Source organism: Callospermophilus lateralis, unplaced genomic scaffold (assembly GCF_048772815.1).
Source record: "Callospermophilus lateralis isolate mCalLat2 unplaced genomic scaffold, mCalLat2.hap1 Scaffold_43, whole genome shotgun sequence".
Taxonomy (NCBI): Eukaryota; Metazoa; Chordata; class Mammalia; order Rodentia; family Sciuridae; genus Callospermophilus; species Callospermophilus lateralis.
Genome location: NW_027514380.1, coordinates 2993619 through 3007456, shown reverse-complemented (window position 1 = coordinate 3007456; position 13838 = coordinate 2993619). Strand labels below are relative to the sequence as shown.

General features: G+C 44.3%; 1 long non-coding RNA gene across 1 annotated transcript in view; it reads left to right on the top strand.

Annotated features, from left to right (window-relative positions):
- The first annotated feature begins 233 nt into the window (after positions 1-233).
- LOC143388988 (uncharacterized) overlaps positions 234-13838 on the top strand; it is a 45987-nt gene continuing 32382 nt past the window's right edge. Inside the window, exons 1-2 of the long non-coding RNA XR_013090092.2 lie at positions 234-333; positions 4509-4578. This is a non-coding gene — a long non-coding RNA (uncharacterized LOC143388988). The remainder of the gene's footprint in view (positions 334-4508; positions 4579-13838) is intronic.

Genomic DNA, 13838 nt, shown 5'->3' with positions numbered 1-13838 from the left:
CTGTGGTTGGAATGTCCTGAGATTAAATAATCTATCTATGAACAAAACTGTGGTGCCTATGTCCTTTCTTGGCTCATGGAATCTCCTGCCTGTCAAAGTCCTATTTAAATTTGGCTTTTAAGTAAGGCACTTTGGAACACTGAACTAAGCCAGCTCTCGGTGACCCCTGCTAGCCCAACCACCTGGCATGGCTTCTAACCATGTTGCATATTTTATTTTGTCTAGGATTTTCAAGGAAGCCATGTCTGACAAAATGGCCAGTTTCCTACATATCGGAGACATTTGTTCTCTGTACGCCGAGGGATCAACAAATGGATTTATCAGCACCTTGGGGTAAGAGCACACGTTTCTTGTGTGGCAGGTTCTTGTTTAAAACATCATAACATCAGCTTAAAAAAAAAAACATGATTTTTTTTTTTCCTAAGATAAGCACGTTACTGTTTTACTCGGCTTTTCCAAGGGCGGTTGAAATCACAGATTCCAAATCCCAAGTTAGCCAAGTTTAACCTCTTACACAAGAATACTGTTTTCCATCTGTTTTGAAAGAACAAACCCCTCATTAGTTAAGACTCTATGAATTCAGAACTTCTTGGATGCTTAGGTCTCTTTGAAGCAGAACCTTCCTTAACTTTCCTAATCTAAATTGCCGAATGCATTTGAAAGTTACAAATGGCACCAAGTTGTGTCAATTGGGTTTCTCTGTTTGTGCTTTCTTCAATCTCGATTCCACTTTTTTTCTTTTCAAAATTTTTTTGTAGTTGTAGATGGACAGAATGCCTTTATTTTTGTTTATTTTTATGTGGTGCTGAGGATCGAACCCAGTGCCTCATGCAAGCATCCAGTGCTCTGCTTCTAAGCCATGGCCCCAGCCCTTGATTCTACTTTTAAGGATATAAATATATGCCATTATGCCCTCTTTGGATTATCTTCTCCCCTTTCCTCCTATTCCTGTTGTCTGAAAGAGGAAATGAGAAGCCAAGTGGCCCCCAAGGCAGACAAGAGCAGAATGAAGGATCAACATAGTGAACTCCAGACAGTCAGTAATGGTGTGTACTCTGTATGGAGGAGCACTTAGGCCTGGGGAGGCTTTGTTGAATTTGGCAAGAGCTGATCTCAAGTAAATGGGGAGAAGGCAGGTCCATAGTATCTCCAAAAACCTCTATTTTACAGCAGCCAGAGTCTTCCTTTTAATTACAGCTATTATGGAAATCAGGCTTGTTTTCTGGTGCTGATGCCATCAGTATTCCCAAGGCCTCATTCAGCTTACTCCACCCTTAAGGAGGAAAGTATTTCAAATACAGAATTACAGCTCAATTAGACCTGGGTTCTCACTGTACAGAAAGTTTGGTTTCCAGTCATTTGATAAAAAAGAAGTCAATGGGTTTGCCCGGTCACCAGTCTAGTGACTGCTTCTACATTGGATGTCCCTACCTGGTGGACCTCCTCTTCCTCTCTGACCGCCCCTTCTTTCATCTAGGCTGCCTCCTCCTCCTTTCCATCTGCCATGGTTGAATTTTTCACCCTCTTATTTTTCAGCAATGGCGACAGTAATGTACAGCAGCGGTAAGCCCTGCGTGAGCCCCGTGGGTGTTCACTGTGTGCCAGGTGCTGTACTAGGTCCCGTGCCTACACCCTCCTCTTAATCCTCAACACCCACCTCTTCACAGTATCACCATGGTTCATGGAGGCAACACCTCTGCATTTCAGAGAGGTGCAGATGCTTGTCCAAGGAATCACAGTTTGGAAGGCTCTTGTCTCCAAGGCCAGGGGTCCTGACAGTTACCTTCTGTAGGGCAGCCTTTCCCTTCCCAGCTTCCCAGAGCACCCCTCCTCGCTGTCTGCCCACAGCTCTGGTCTGGATGTCAGGGCTGTCAGACTTCTGCCCCACTGTATGCTCACCATTCCTCAGGGTCCCTTGTCCCACCAAGTCATCCAGTCTCACATGCATGCGGGTCAGATGCAGAGTCCCAGTCAGCCTCTGAGATTGTACCTCTTTTTAGGGTCCTACCTCTTAAAACTCCTCCAAGGTTCGAACTCTTTGCTTTATGTTTTCCTATTAAAAAGTATTACAAACTAATTAATGAATGAGTCCCCCTCATCCCCTGAACACACATAAAGTGAAGATATGGATTGATCCCTAGCACTGCAAAATTAGTCTTTAAATAATATTCCTAGTTGTAGTTAGACACAATATCTTTATTTTATTTATTTATTTACTTAATGTGGTGCTGAGAATCGAACCCAGTGCCTCACATACGCTAGGCAAGCGTTTTACCACTGAGCCACAACCCCAACGCTGCAAAAATGTTTTAAAAAATTAAAAAGCAATTAAGAGAGGGTGGCTGTTCTTTAAAATTTGGATCTCTAATACTTTTTTTTTTAAACCTGGGGATTGAACCTAGGGGCACTTTATCACTGTGTCACATCCCCAGACCCTTTTATTTTTTTCATTTTGAGACAGGGTCTCACTATGTTACTGAGGCTTGTGATCCTCCTGCCTTGGCCTCCAGAGTCTGTGGGATTGCAGGCATGTGTCAGTGTGCCCAGCTCTGGTACTTGCTTTGGATGAATACTGTGTTCACCTTTTTATCTGCACATATTGGAGGATAGTTGGCATCAAAATTGATTTGGAAAACTAAGTTTGAGCCCACCTTCTTCCTTTTTGGTATGTTTAATGTTATTTTATGGAGGACCAGTCATGGGGCTCAGTGGGACTTGGTATCTGGCTCCTTGGCCCCCTCCTGTTGGTGGAGATGGGTGTGCTCACCTCCGAGTGGCTTCATCTGCTCCTTGAGCTTTAGAACTCCAGCCCAAGGAGTCACAGCTCAGAAGAGAGAGAGCCAGTGTGTTCACAGATGCTAACTAGTGACACGCTTCTGAGTCACCTCCAGATCCTGTTGGAAATGAAGGTTCTTGGGTCCCTTCCCTTCCGTAAGCCTGGGGGATGACAGGGTCCTGGGATGAGTGTTATTTAGACAGAGAAAGACTGATGAGCGAAGGTGAGAATCTTTGAGACCAATTCTTCCGTTTTACAGATGAAGAGATTGAGATCAGAAAGGGTGAGAAGGACAGTCACATCTGCAGGTGGCAGAGAGCCTTCAGCAGTCTAGACCTGAACAGGGCCTTTTGTCTTCCTCCTTCCTCCTGGTTTGAGAATTGGATGAATGACAGCCCTGCCTGGGGTTCTGTGCCCACCTTTTCAAGTCTTTTGTTGGCTTTGGTGGTATTACCCCTAACAGGATTGAGGGTGGGTTTGTTTTATTGGTGAATTATGCTGTTGCCTAATGATGGGATTTGCGGTTTCATTTTAGTCCATGAACACAATTTAACAATATAATTTGGTCAATATCCATCCCTTGCACTTCCTCCCTCCGTCCCGCCCCTCCTTCCACCCCCAGGTCAGTTTCCTCTCTTCTGCTGATCTCCATTTGCTTTTCATGTGATTACACCCCAGGGTGGAGTTTTTATAGCCCTTTATACTCTTTTGAGTTTTTGCAAAAATAAGTAAATGAATGAATAAATAAAGAAATAGAAATAATAAAAAAAATGATAGAAAAAGATACAGAAAGCCTCAGACCCTGGACCATGTTGGTGCTCCTGTTGATGCACAGTGAGGTCTTATGCTCTGAAGCCTGAGGAGGACAGATGCCGGTGGCTACTCTGGACACTGGTTCACTCACCAAATGGACACTGACTTCCAGCCTTGGGCATCTTCTGGGCTGCACACCAGGCTCCCACGGCCTCCATGGAGCTTGTAGCCTAGAGCATCTTTGCTTTCCGCCGGGGAGGTTGGGAGGTTGGTTGTTTATTGGTGACTTATTTTCCTGCTTTGTCCACTCATCACGTTTGAAGCTCCAAATCCTTCCCTCCTAATCTCTGTGGGTTTTCTCAGGGCTTCTGGCACCTAGAGACGTTACCTTCCTTGTCCTCCCACCTCTATTTCAACTCTCCCACTAATTCCAATGTGACTTCCTCTGCCTCCCGCTCTCATGGCCTCAGCCACATTGGGTTTCTGGCTGTATTTTCTTCCTTTTCTTATAGCCTTTTCAGTTACACTGTCCTTATCAGTTTGCTTTTGTGGCTTCTGCAGTAGCCTTAAGCTCACTAAGGGCTGGGGCCAGGCTCGTTTTCACCCTCACATCTCAGGGCCTCGTACAGTGCCTGGCGCAAAGTTGGCACCTCAGCTAACCATTCATTGGATTGCACTTGCCCTTTTTTTGATGTCTTCTGACCTTGGCAATATAGCAGATCGTGTCCACATCTATCACGAATATGGTTCAGGGCAGAGAACAGTCGCCTAATGCATCCAGCATAGAAACAGAACCTTGGGCTTTTGGATTAGATGGAACTCCGTTTCCTTTATTGCAAACAGCTCCCTGGCAGAAGAACACGAAGTCTACATTTTGTGCAGGAAAAGCCCTGGGATATTTAATTTTTTGCATAGCGCCGAAGAGTTTTATTTTCCTAGACTTAGTTTGATCTGGCACTCATCTCTGTTTTCTTTGCAGCCTGGTTGATGATCATTGTGTTGTACAGCCAGAAGCTGGAGACCTTAACACCCACCTAAGAAATTCAGAGGTAAGGTGGTGGCCTTCCCGATAGGTCACCTTGACTTGCTTGAAGGGCATTGGCTCTGTGGGGGCTGGAGGGTGGAAGGTGGTAAAGCAATGATAGGTTTATTTACTTACATATTTCTTCTATATAGTGTGAGGCATTACAGCTTCTTGAATAAGACATAAATAAATTTATTGTCAAGATTTGGATGGGTTCTCCTAGGGCTTTCACATGCCTATTAAAAAATGTTGGTGCTGATTCAGTTTAAACTTTTCATTTGTGCATGTATTCCTCCAGCCGAATAGGATGTATGGATCCAGTTACAGGAACATGGGTTATTTCAGTAGATCTCATTGACCCTTTGGGGGGGCCCTGATAGTTTTAGATACCTGACCTGAAATGAGCCACTCTTAATTATTGCGCTTGCTTTTAAAGTGAAAAGATAAAGCCAGGAAGCTTTCCCACCAATGTTGGATTTTCGTTTCTTTTTCTTTTTTTTTTTTTTTTGCCTCTTGGTGTCAGTGTCTTGAAAGGTAGCTTAGTTGAATGAAGAAGGTGTATAAAATACAGTTGCAATCTTCCATAATAAGCACTTTATTTTTTGATGTGGAGGAGTTTGTTATAACCACCTACTGGAATTATCTGGGGAAACTTTCAAATTCAGTAGATGCTCAGGGCCCCCCTCTAGGTCAATTAAGTTAATCCCTAGAGGTTGGGGACTGGGGTACTGGCGTTCTTTGAGGCTTTCTTAAGTGATTGTTTTATGCAGATGGTGTTGAGGACCCCCTGGGTTAAGCATTAGACTTTGGGCCTCCTTTTCAAAGGACTGAAATCTTGCCATTTGCAGATTAGATCCTTTAAGTTATAGGTCCTTATTGCTGAGTGATTTAGAAACTGGCTTTTTGGTTGAAGGCTAAAGAGAGGAGCCTAAGAAGGCAGACATTCAGATCGAAAGAAGCCATTTGAGGCCACTGGTGTTGACCTGTATCCAGTTGGCACGAGGCTGTCAGGAGAATGTTTTTATCTGAAGATGCAGGGGGCGGGGGGACAGGGGGACTTTGAAAAAAGAGTTGTTGAGGCAGGCCCTCAGTAACAGGAGCCAGAGGTGGCTGTTGCCTTGGCTGCCTGTTCAGCCTTAATCTCTGCTCCGTGTCTCCTTCCAAAACAAGACCTTGAGTGCAGAAGGGAGAGATTTGATCCCATGATCGTGATGCAGCCACTTAGAGAATTAATTCCCTGCTCCAAGATTGATTGACAGTGCATGGCAGTGCTGAGGATGCTGCCTGCGTTAGCCTAGGGAGTCCGCCCTGCACCCTGGGAGGGGATAGGTATCCTCAGGTGCAGATGCCTTGTCTGGGTCATGTGGATGGAGATGGATGATTCTCAACTTTGGCTGCACAGAGAAAGCACCAGGAGAACTTTTCAAAAATACAGTGTGTGTGAATTACACTCCCAAGGATCCTGTTTCCATGGGCCTAGGGATTTTTAAAAGCTCCTTAGGTGATTCTCTCGTGCAGCCAAAGTTAAGGACCACTGTTAATGGTGCCTGAGCAGTAAGCTGCCAGCTTTATTGCTTGGGGGAAGAGCTCATCCAGGCTCAGCTTTTGTGTTGGGGACTCAGTGGAGCAATGTGCATCAGGAGCCTGTTGCCAGGCTCCACTGTGGGTTCTTGTCCCTTTTCACGCAGGTCTTGGGGGCGGGGAGTGACCCTGGGAGAGATGGCAGTGCAGTGTGGCTGTTTGTTTCTGTTTGTAAAAATAGTGGAGAATACTGTTTCTTTTCTAATTGAGAAATAAAAATTGTGTCTAATTATGATATTTTTAAATATGAGTACATTGTGGAATGGCTAAATGGCTAAATTGAGCTAATTAACACATACATTTCTTCCCATGCCTTTTTTTTTAAGTGAGAGCATTTAAAATCTTTGCATGAAAGATTTTTTCAAGTAGATGTTGTATTATTATCTATAGTCACCCTGTTATACAGTGGACCTCTTTTTAAATATTTATTTTTTAATTGTAGGTGGACACAGTATCTTTATTTCATTTTTATGCGTTGCTGAGGTTTGAACCCAGTGCCTCAGGTGTGCTGGGCAAGCACTCTCCCACTGAGCCACAACCTCAGCCCTTATAGTCAACCTCTTGATGGAATCCTTCATAAATGAGATTTTGTATTTTGGACCAACTTCTCCCCAGTCCTTTAGCCCTTCCATGGCCTCTGGTAGCCACCATTCTGCCCTCGGATTCTATGAGCTCCGCTTTTTAAGATTCCACATGTAGCTGGGCTTGGTGGCCCACGCCTATAATTCCAGTGGCTCAGGAGGCCGAGGCAGGAGGATTGTGAGTTCACAGCCAATCTCAGCAACTTGGTGAGGTGCTAAGCAACTCAGTAAGACCTGTCTCTAAATAAAATACAAAAAATATGGCTAGGGATGAGGCTCAGTGGTTGAGTGCCCATGAGTTCAATCCCTGGTACCCAAAACAAAGAAATAGGACCATTGTAGGGGAAGTGAGAAGAGAGATGTTTTCCTGGTTCTGGGGGGTAAAAGTCCTCTTGCTTGGATGTCTTTTTTGGTGGCTGACTTGAAGGGACCGTTTTGAGATGAAGGCAGCAGTCTGATAGAGGTCATTTAGAAGAACCAAACTCCTTTCATGGCCTGGCCTGTTTCTACAGGTGGTCACATGGCAGTGGCTCGACTTGTTGACCGCCTTTCTCCATAAATTAAAATAAAGGTTTCAAGGTTGTGAGCTGTTTTGTTCTGGTGGGAAAATGTGGTCCCAAGCTTGCTGTGCAGCGGGCTTTGTGAATGTGGGTCAGGATGTCCTGATGCCACGTGCTAGACCAGAGGCCCCTGAACCTTGGTGAGAGCCCCGGGCACACCTGCCTTTGTAGCTGCTGCGGTTGCTGGGAGGATCGGCTCTTCCAGGTGTGACGTGAGCATTGAGGATTTCGCAGTATCCCTTCGGCTGACTTAAAACTTTTTTTTTTCCCTAAGATGAGGGAAAACCATGTCTCTTTTGGATGAGAATGCTGCCCTTTCAAATATAAGCATATTTTGAGGTTGAAGTCATTTTGATGTTTAGAAATGTCACAGAGGGCAATTTGGAGGCATTTCTAGACCATTTCCGTGCAGTGCTGTTGCTCCCTGGAGTTTAACAATCACATGGAAAAGAGAGACGCTGGCCTCAGCCCAATGGGATGATGGAGCCCTTAGGTCAGCAGTTGAAGGAACTGCCTTTAATCATTGGGGTCCCCTCCACCCATTTTACTGTTTCCTTATCAAATCATTTTCTGCACGGAGAATCAGCGTACCCTGTTCTTAAGTCGATGGGAATCAGGGTCCTGTTTATGCCGTGCTCCCCTGGCCTCACTCTAGGGCCTTGACTTTGGCAGCTCCTCCTGAGGTCTGCAGTGCCATGGTTAATAACACAAGTCCTTGGCCCGGGCTTCCTGGGTTCAAGTCCAGGTCCCACTACTGCTGACCCATGTGGCCCTGGACTAGTGGCATCTGCCCACCTTGGTTTTCTCCTCTGTAAAACAGAAGAGAATTGTCCCTGCCTCATAGATTTACTATGTAGGTTAAATGTGTAAGAACTGATGAAATCCTGTCGTTGGTGACAACGAGGATAAACCCAGAGGACCTTGAGCTTAAGTGAAACAAACCAGACGCAAAAACACAAATACTGCATGATCTCAACTCGTGTGGGGAATCCTAAAAGTTGATCTCTTCAAAGTTGAGAGTAAAATAGTGGGGGATAGAGAGAGAGTGGTCAACAGGTACAGTGTCACTGTTAGGAGAAGTAAGTTCTGAGGTTCTCGGACACAGTAGGGGCACTCTAGTTAATGGTAATCCATTGTCTATTTCAAAATAGCTATAAGAGAGGATTTTGAATATTATCACAAGGAAGAAATGATAAGGTGCTGGGGATGTAGCTCAGTGAGAGGGCACTTGACTGGCATGCGTGAGTCCTTGGGTTTGATCTCCAGCTCTACAGAAACAGCAGAAGAGCTAGGTACAGAGGCACACACCTGTAATCCCAGCTACTTGGGAGGTTGAGGCAGGAGGATAGCAAGTTCAAGGTCAGCCTGTGCAACTTAGTAAGACCTTGCCTCAAAATAGAAAAATGAAAAGGGCTGGGATGTTGCTCAGTAGTTACGCACTCCAGATATAATCCCTGCTACCGAAAAAAGAAAAATTAAAAAAAAAGGTAAGTATCATTTAAGGTGATAGGTTAATCATTCTGACTTGAACATTCACAAATGCATAGATGAACTGAAACATCACATTGCATCCCAATCATGTACAATTACTATGTCGATCAAAAGTAAAAATGATTAAAGGTAAAAAAAAAGTGCTGAGGAAGCCTTGGCCCTTGTTAAGGACTCAGTAAGCCATAGTTTTTCTTATCTTTTCATTCCCAGTACTTACAACAGTGCCTGGTACTCATAAATGGGAGCAGAAAGAAGGGAACTTTGTAATGATATGGTGAATCCTGTAATGATATGGTGTTATTCTTGTTGTCTTTAAATGGTTTGTGGGTAGGGATGTGCACATAGACCCCAGGGGCCTGGATTTGAGGACCAGTGCTCCCCTATACGAGCTGAATGACCATTAAGAGGTGGTGTAAGTTTTATGAGCTTGTTTTTCCCGTCTGTAGAATGGGAAGAAAAAATTGCTTCCTTACAAAGATAATAGGATTAAAGATAATGTTGATTACAAACATCATAGAGTCCTGGGGACCTGGTATTTCTCAGTGATGGGCAGCTGTCGTCTTTCACAGTAGATGGAGAAGGGTTAAAATGGAACACACTGGCTTTTCTCTCATGGTTTAAAGTGCCTATCCAGAATGAATTGGTTCTTTTTTTTCCTGATTTCTTTGAATATATCTCCTGCCCCTAACTTTGTTGGAAGAAAAGATTGGCTGCACATCTGTTTTCACATAAGCCAAATCTTTTCCATCATCTGAATGAATTTTGACCAGTGTCATTGCCCTCCAAGTGACAAGGAGAGCTGAGATGTACACTAATTCATTTACTTTCGTTCCTTCGTTAAGGTGTCGTGGAAGATGAGGCAGAATCTCTGCTCTCCCTGATTTGCATCGGCTTTGCCCATGATCTTACGTGAACAGGAAACGCAGACAGATTGAAATTAGGAATAGAAACTCGGTGGTTAGCGAACTCTCTTCTCTACATTATTTTTCTTTCTTCCCACTCCTGCCCACCCCTCCCCCCACCAAGATGCTAAATATAAAAGGTGTCTCCTGCAAGGGAAAGATGGAAACTGACAGCCATCTCCATGTTGATCCCAGAGTCTCTGCTGTTTTATGCAGAAACGCCAGGGGTGTGAGAGTAGAAACGAGGGACTAAGGGGAAATAAAATTGGTTTCAGAGTTGCTCAAGCCATTTGTTGCATGATCTCCTTTTTCAGATTTTTTTGCCCTCAAAAGTTGATCTTTCCAATTTACTTCAAGAGACCAACCCTGGCCCCAAATTGTTGACTTAGGAGAGGTGTTACCATATTCATGTTCAGAAGAAAAGCTGTTTGAAAGGAAGCCGACTTTTAAGTTGGCGAGAGACAGCCAAGGTGACAGGAAGCATGTTCCATCATCAAGTGGTCTCATGAACGGGGAGGACCTGGCATCGAACTTATAGTGCGCGTCTTCTCGGTAAGCGCCTGCCTGGTCACCTGGGTTCCTGCTCTCTTCCAGTGAAACAGGCTTCAAGCACAGTTACCCAGTCTCAGATGGTATGTTGTTGAGGCCCTACTGTGTGCCAGCAGCTTGCCTTTGTGATAGGGGCAGGCACAAGACGTGCACAAATATATCCCTCTGACTTTCAGGAATTTTAGGGAGAGGTCTGTGTTGTAAGTAACAGTAGCTCCCATTTTTAATGTTGATTAAAAAGCTCATAGAGACAGGTAGTTTCTCTGGTCACCTCTAAAGTCTCTAAGTGAGGAAGGGCAAGAGCCGACTTTTCCGCTCTCATCTGCTTCCTAGCTCTTCCTACTTTTGGATTTAGTAGGATGTCTTGATGGAAACAGAGAAGCGTTTCACATCTCATGAGAGTGCTGTGTAATTGGCCTTAAAACCTCCTGATAGCTCCGAGATGAGCCTAACTAAAAGTGACCTCTTTCAGGGTGCAGCAAGAGGAAATATTGGAGTGTCAGTAACCTACATGTCTGATCATGGTGCTGCCTGAAGTTTAGTTGAAGGCAGGGAATACTTCTCGACATATGTAAGAAAACTGCCAAGACTGTTGAAGAAGTCAGCTAGAGTCGAGCCCAGTGAGTGCTGCCAACAGTTCTCATACTTTGGGGGAGTCATTTCCTCTCTCTGGGCCTCAGTTTGCCTATCTATTCACTTGAGTTTATGTGAAGTGACCTCCGGCTTGATACTTTGCAGTCGGTGGCAAAAATCAGGCAGGTTGACCTTGCACAAGAAAGCACTGGAATTCAGGAGCCTCTTGCTGTCCAGAAGTAGGTTGTATGTTTTTTGGGATTACAGGTTGTCTCTGTCAAGATGAAAGTGAAGGAAACAGCCCTACCAGAGGCCACATGGGGACACAGCCAGGATCTTGGATCATGCAGATCCTCAAGGGTGTCCGTAACCAACTTGCTGGCTTAGCTTGCTTTCAGATCATCCTCCTTGGCTTCACATTGTTTTAATTGTTGCTAAGCAACATTTTCTTTCTTTTTTTTTTCTTTCTTTCTTTCTTTTGGCAAGGCCTAGAAGGAATGAACCCATATCTTATTTAGTTTTAAATACCCACATGCAAAGAGGAGGGCCTAACTTAAATGTTGTTTGCTTTTTGGATTCTAATCCTTGAGGGGCCTTTCACAGCAGGGGTACAGGACTTCATTTCTGCCAGTCTTGTTAAATAAGGCAGAAAAATCAGCTATTTAAGGTGCCTGTCAAGCGGATGCCTCGAGGCATATTTAAGGTTTTTGTGCATGCGAGAAGTTGCCTCACTGGAGATTCTTTTGCAACTTCTTCTGTATTCACAAAATCACTTCAAACTTAATAAAAAGATTAGTAGGTTTTTTTTTATGATTTCATTTCAGACTTACTAGCGTATCTTGATCTTGCACCAACAGACTCTGTTTAAAGGAAATAAAACTGTAATTTAAATTGATTCCCTGGGCAGCATGGAACGCTCACAGCATGTTACACAGTCACTAGGGATGTTGCTTGATTATTCAGGAGTCTCACACACGCAGTGCGTCCCTTAATAGAGTGCTACCCACTTTCTCAAAGCTGAGATGCATGGCTGGGGCTCTGGGCATGCTGAACGTGGGCTTTATGCGTGGGTCCATTCATTTTTGGTTTAGGCACTGGGGATTGAACCCAGAGGTGCTATTCCACTGAACCATATCCACCACCCTATTTATTTTTTTTATTTAGAGACAGTGTCTTGCAGAGTTCCTGAGGGTCTCAATAAACTGCCGAGGCTGACTTTGAACTTGTGATCCTCCTGCCTCAGCCTCCTGAATTACTGGGATTACATGCATGAGCCACTATACCCTGATTCACATATTTTTTCACTTCCTGTGACACCTTTAGAAAATTGACCTCAGACCTCTGTCTTATGTTGATTTATTCTCTGCTTAACTCAGTGGCGAATGAAGATCGGGTTTCAGCTCTGTTTGCATAAAATACCTGCAGTGCAACAAACACATTTATCTTGTCATCTGATTATATCTCAGAATTGCTGTTGTGCCTTCTTCCAAGGCAAAAATGGATTTGGAAATCCCAACGTCATTGGGTCCCATGTTCATATTGCTACACGGTTCTCCTGACAGCAGCGTGTAGTGGTTGATGAAGGACTTTTCTTTTGGCAGAGGGTTCTTAAGGTCTGCTGAGCATTGACGAAGACGTGCAGTGAATGGCTTGCACTCATGATAACTCTTTCTCTTCCTCATTTGACAAGTGAGGAAATTAGAAAGATTTAGGAAGTCTGCTGGAGTCAAAGAGCAACGCTGGGTCAAAGCTGGGGTTGGGTCATACTTCAAGTTTCCTCATACACTTTTGGATCATGGGTTAAAACAAATATTTCTTGGCCCCATCTCTCTGTGTAACTTATGATAATCTATGATAATCCGTTTCCTATAAATGCATATAATACTGACTATCCAAGTCCTTACAGGCATTACTTAATTTAGTTACTTAATTTGCATAATTTGTTTCTTTTTTCTTTTGTTGCGGGTTTTTTGTTTTTTGGTTTTTTTTTTTTTTTTTTTTTTTTTAATTTGCTGTGCTGAGGATAGAAGCCAGGGCTTCACAGATGCTAGACAAGCTCTGGACCACTGAACTGAACCACAAGCCCTGAGTAGTTCCCTTTAGTCTGTTTAAGCTCATTACAACCCTGTAAGGAAGGGACCATTTTATGGATGGGGAAACATACAAGATGCTGAGCAATGGGCCCAAGACTGCACAGCTAAGCAGTGGCCAAGTTGGGATGGGAACCTAGAAGCCCTCCTCTTCACACCTGTTCTAAACTTTAGAAGGGAACTGGCTTCAAGAAAAACCTAAACAAAATTACTGGGTTTCTTAATCATTCTCTCCTATAAAACCCCTGAACTTGTCATTCTGAGCTTGCAGGGAGCAGACATCCCTATGCTAGAAATGCATGCTTACTGCTAGCTTAACCTGGAGCATAGCATTTATCACAGCTGGCTTTTATTTTTGTCTCGTGGGCTAGATTTTGAGCACCTGGAGGGATCACATCTTGCCCTGCACTTCTGGCCTGGTGCCTGGCATCATGGTGGTACCTAGTTAAAAGTCAGTGGAAGAGGAATCTGTGTCTTTTCTGATGTCATTTTAATGGTTCCTGGTTCCTAGACATGTTTTGGGGGGCACTAAGTTTTTTACTTGGCTGTCTAACACTTTACCGAATCTTTGTCCAAACTAGTGGAGCCTGGAAGTTCTGAGAAGGCTGCGGGTGTAACAAGCAATTGCCTAGTGTTCCCAGGGCCCTGGGTTGGATCCCTAGTAACTGAAGGTTGGAAGAGAGAAAGAAAGAACAATGTGGATTCTGATTGGCTTCATCCTGGACTATAGGTTGGGTCTTGAATGGCCCCCAAAGACCCGTGTGTTAAAGGATTTGTCACCAGGGTAGTGCTCTTGGAAGGTGGTAGAACCTTTAAGAGGTTGGGCCGAGTGGAAGGTCTTCAGGTCATTGGGGGGATGTGCTCTTGAAGGGGATTGTGGGGCCCTGGCTCCCTCTTCTTTATCTCTCATTTCCTGTTGATGGATTGAGTGGTTTTGCTCCAACACATGCCCCTGCTA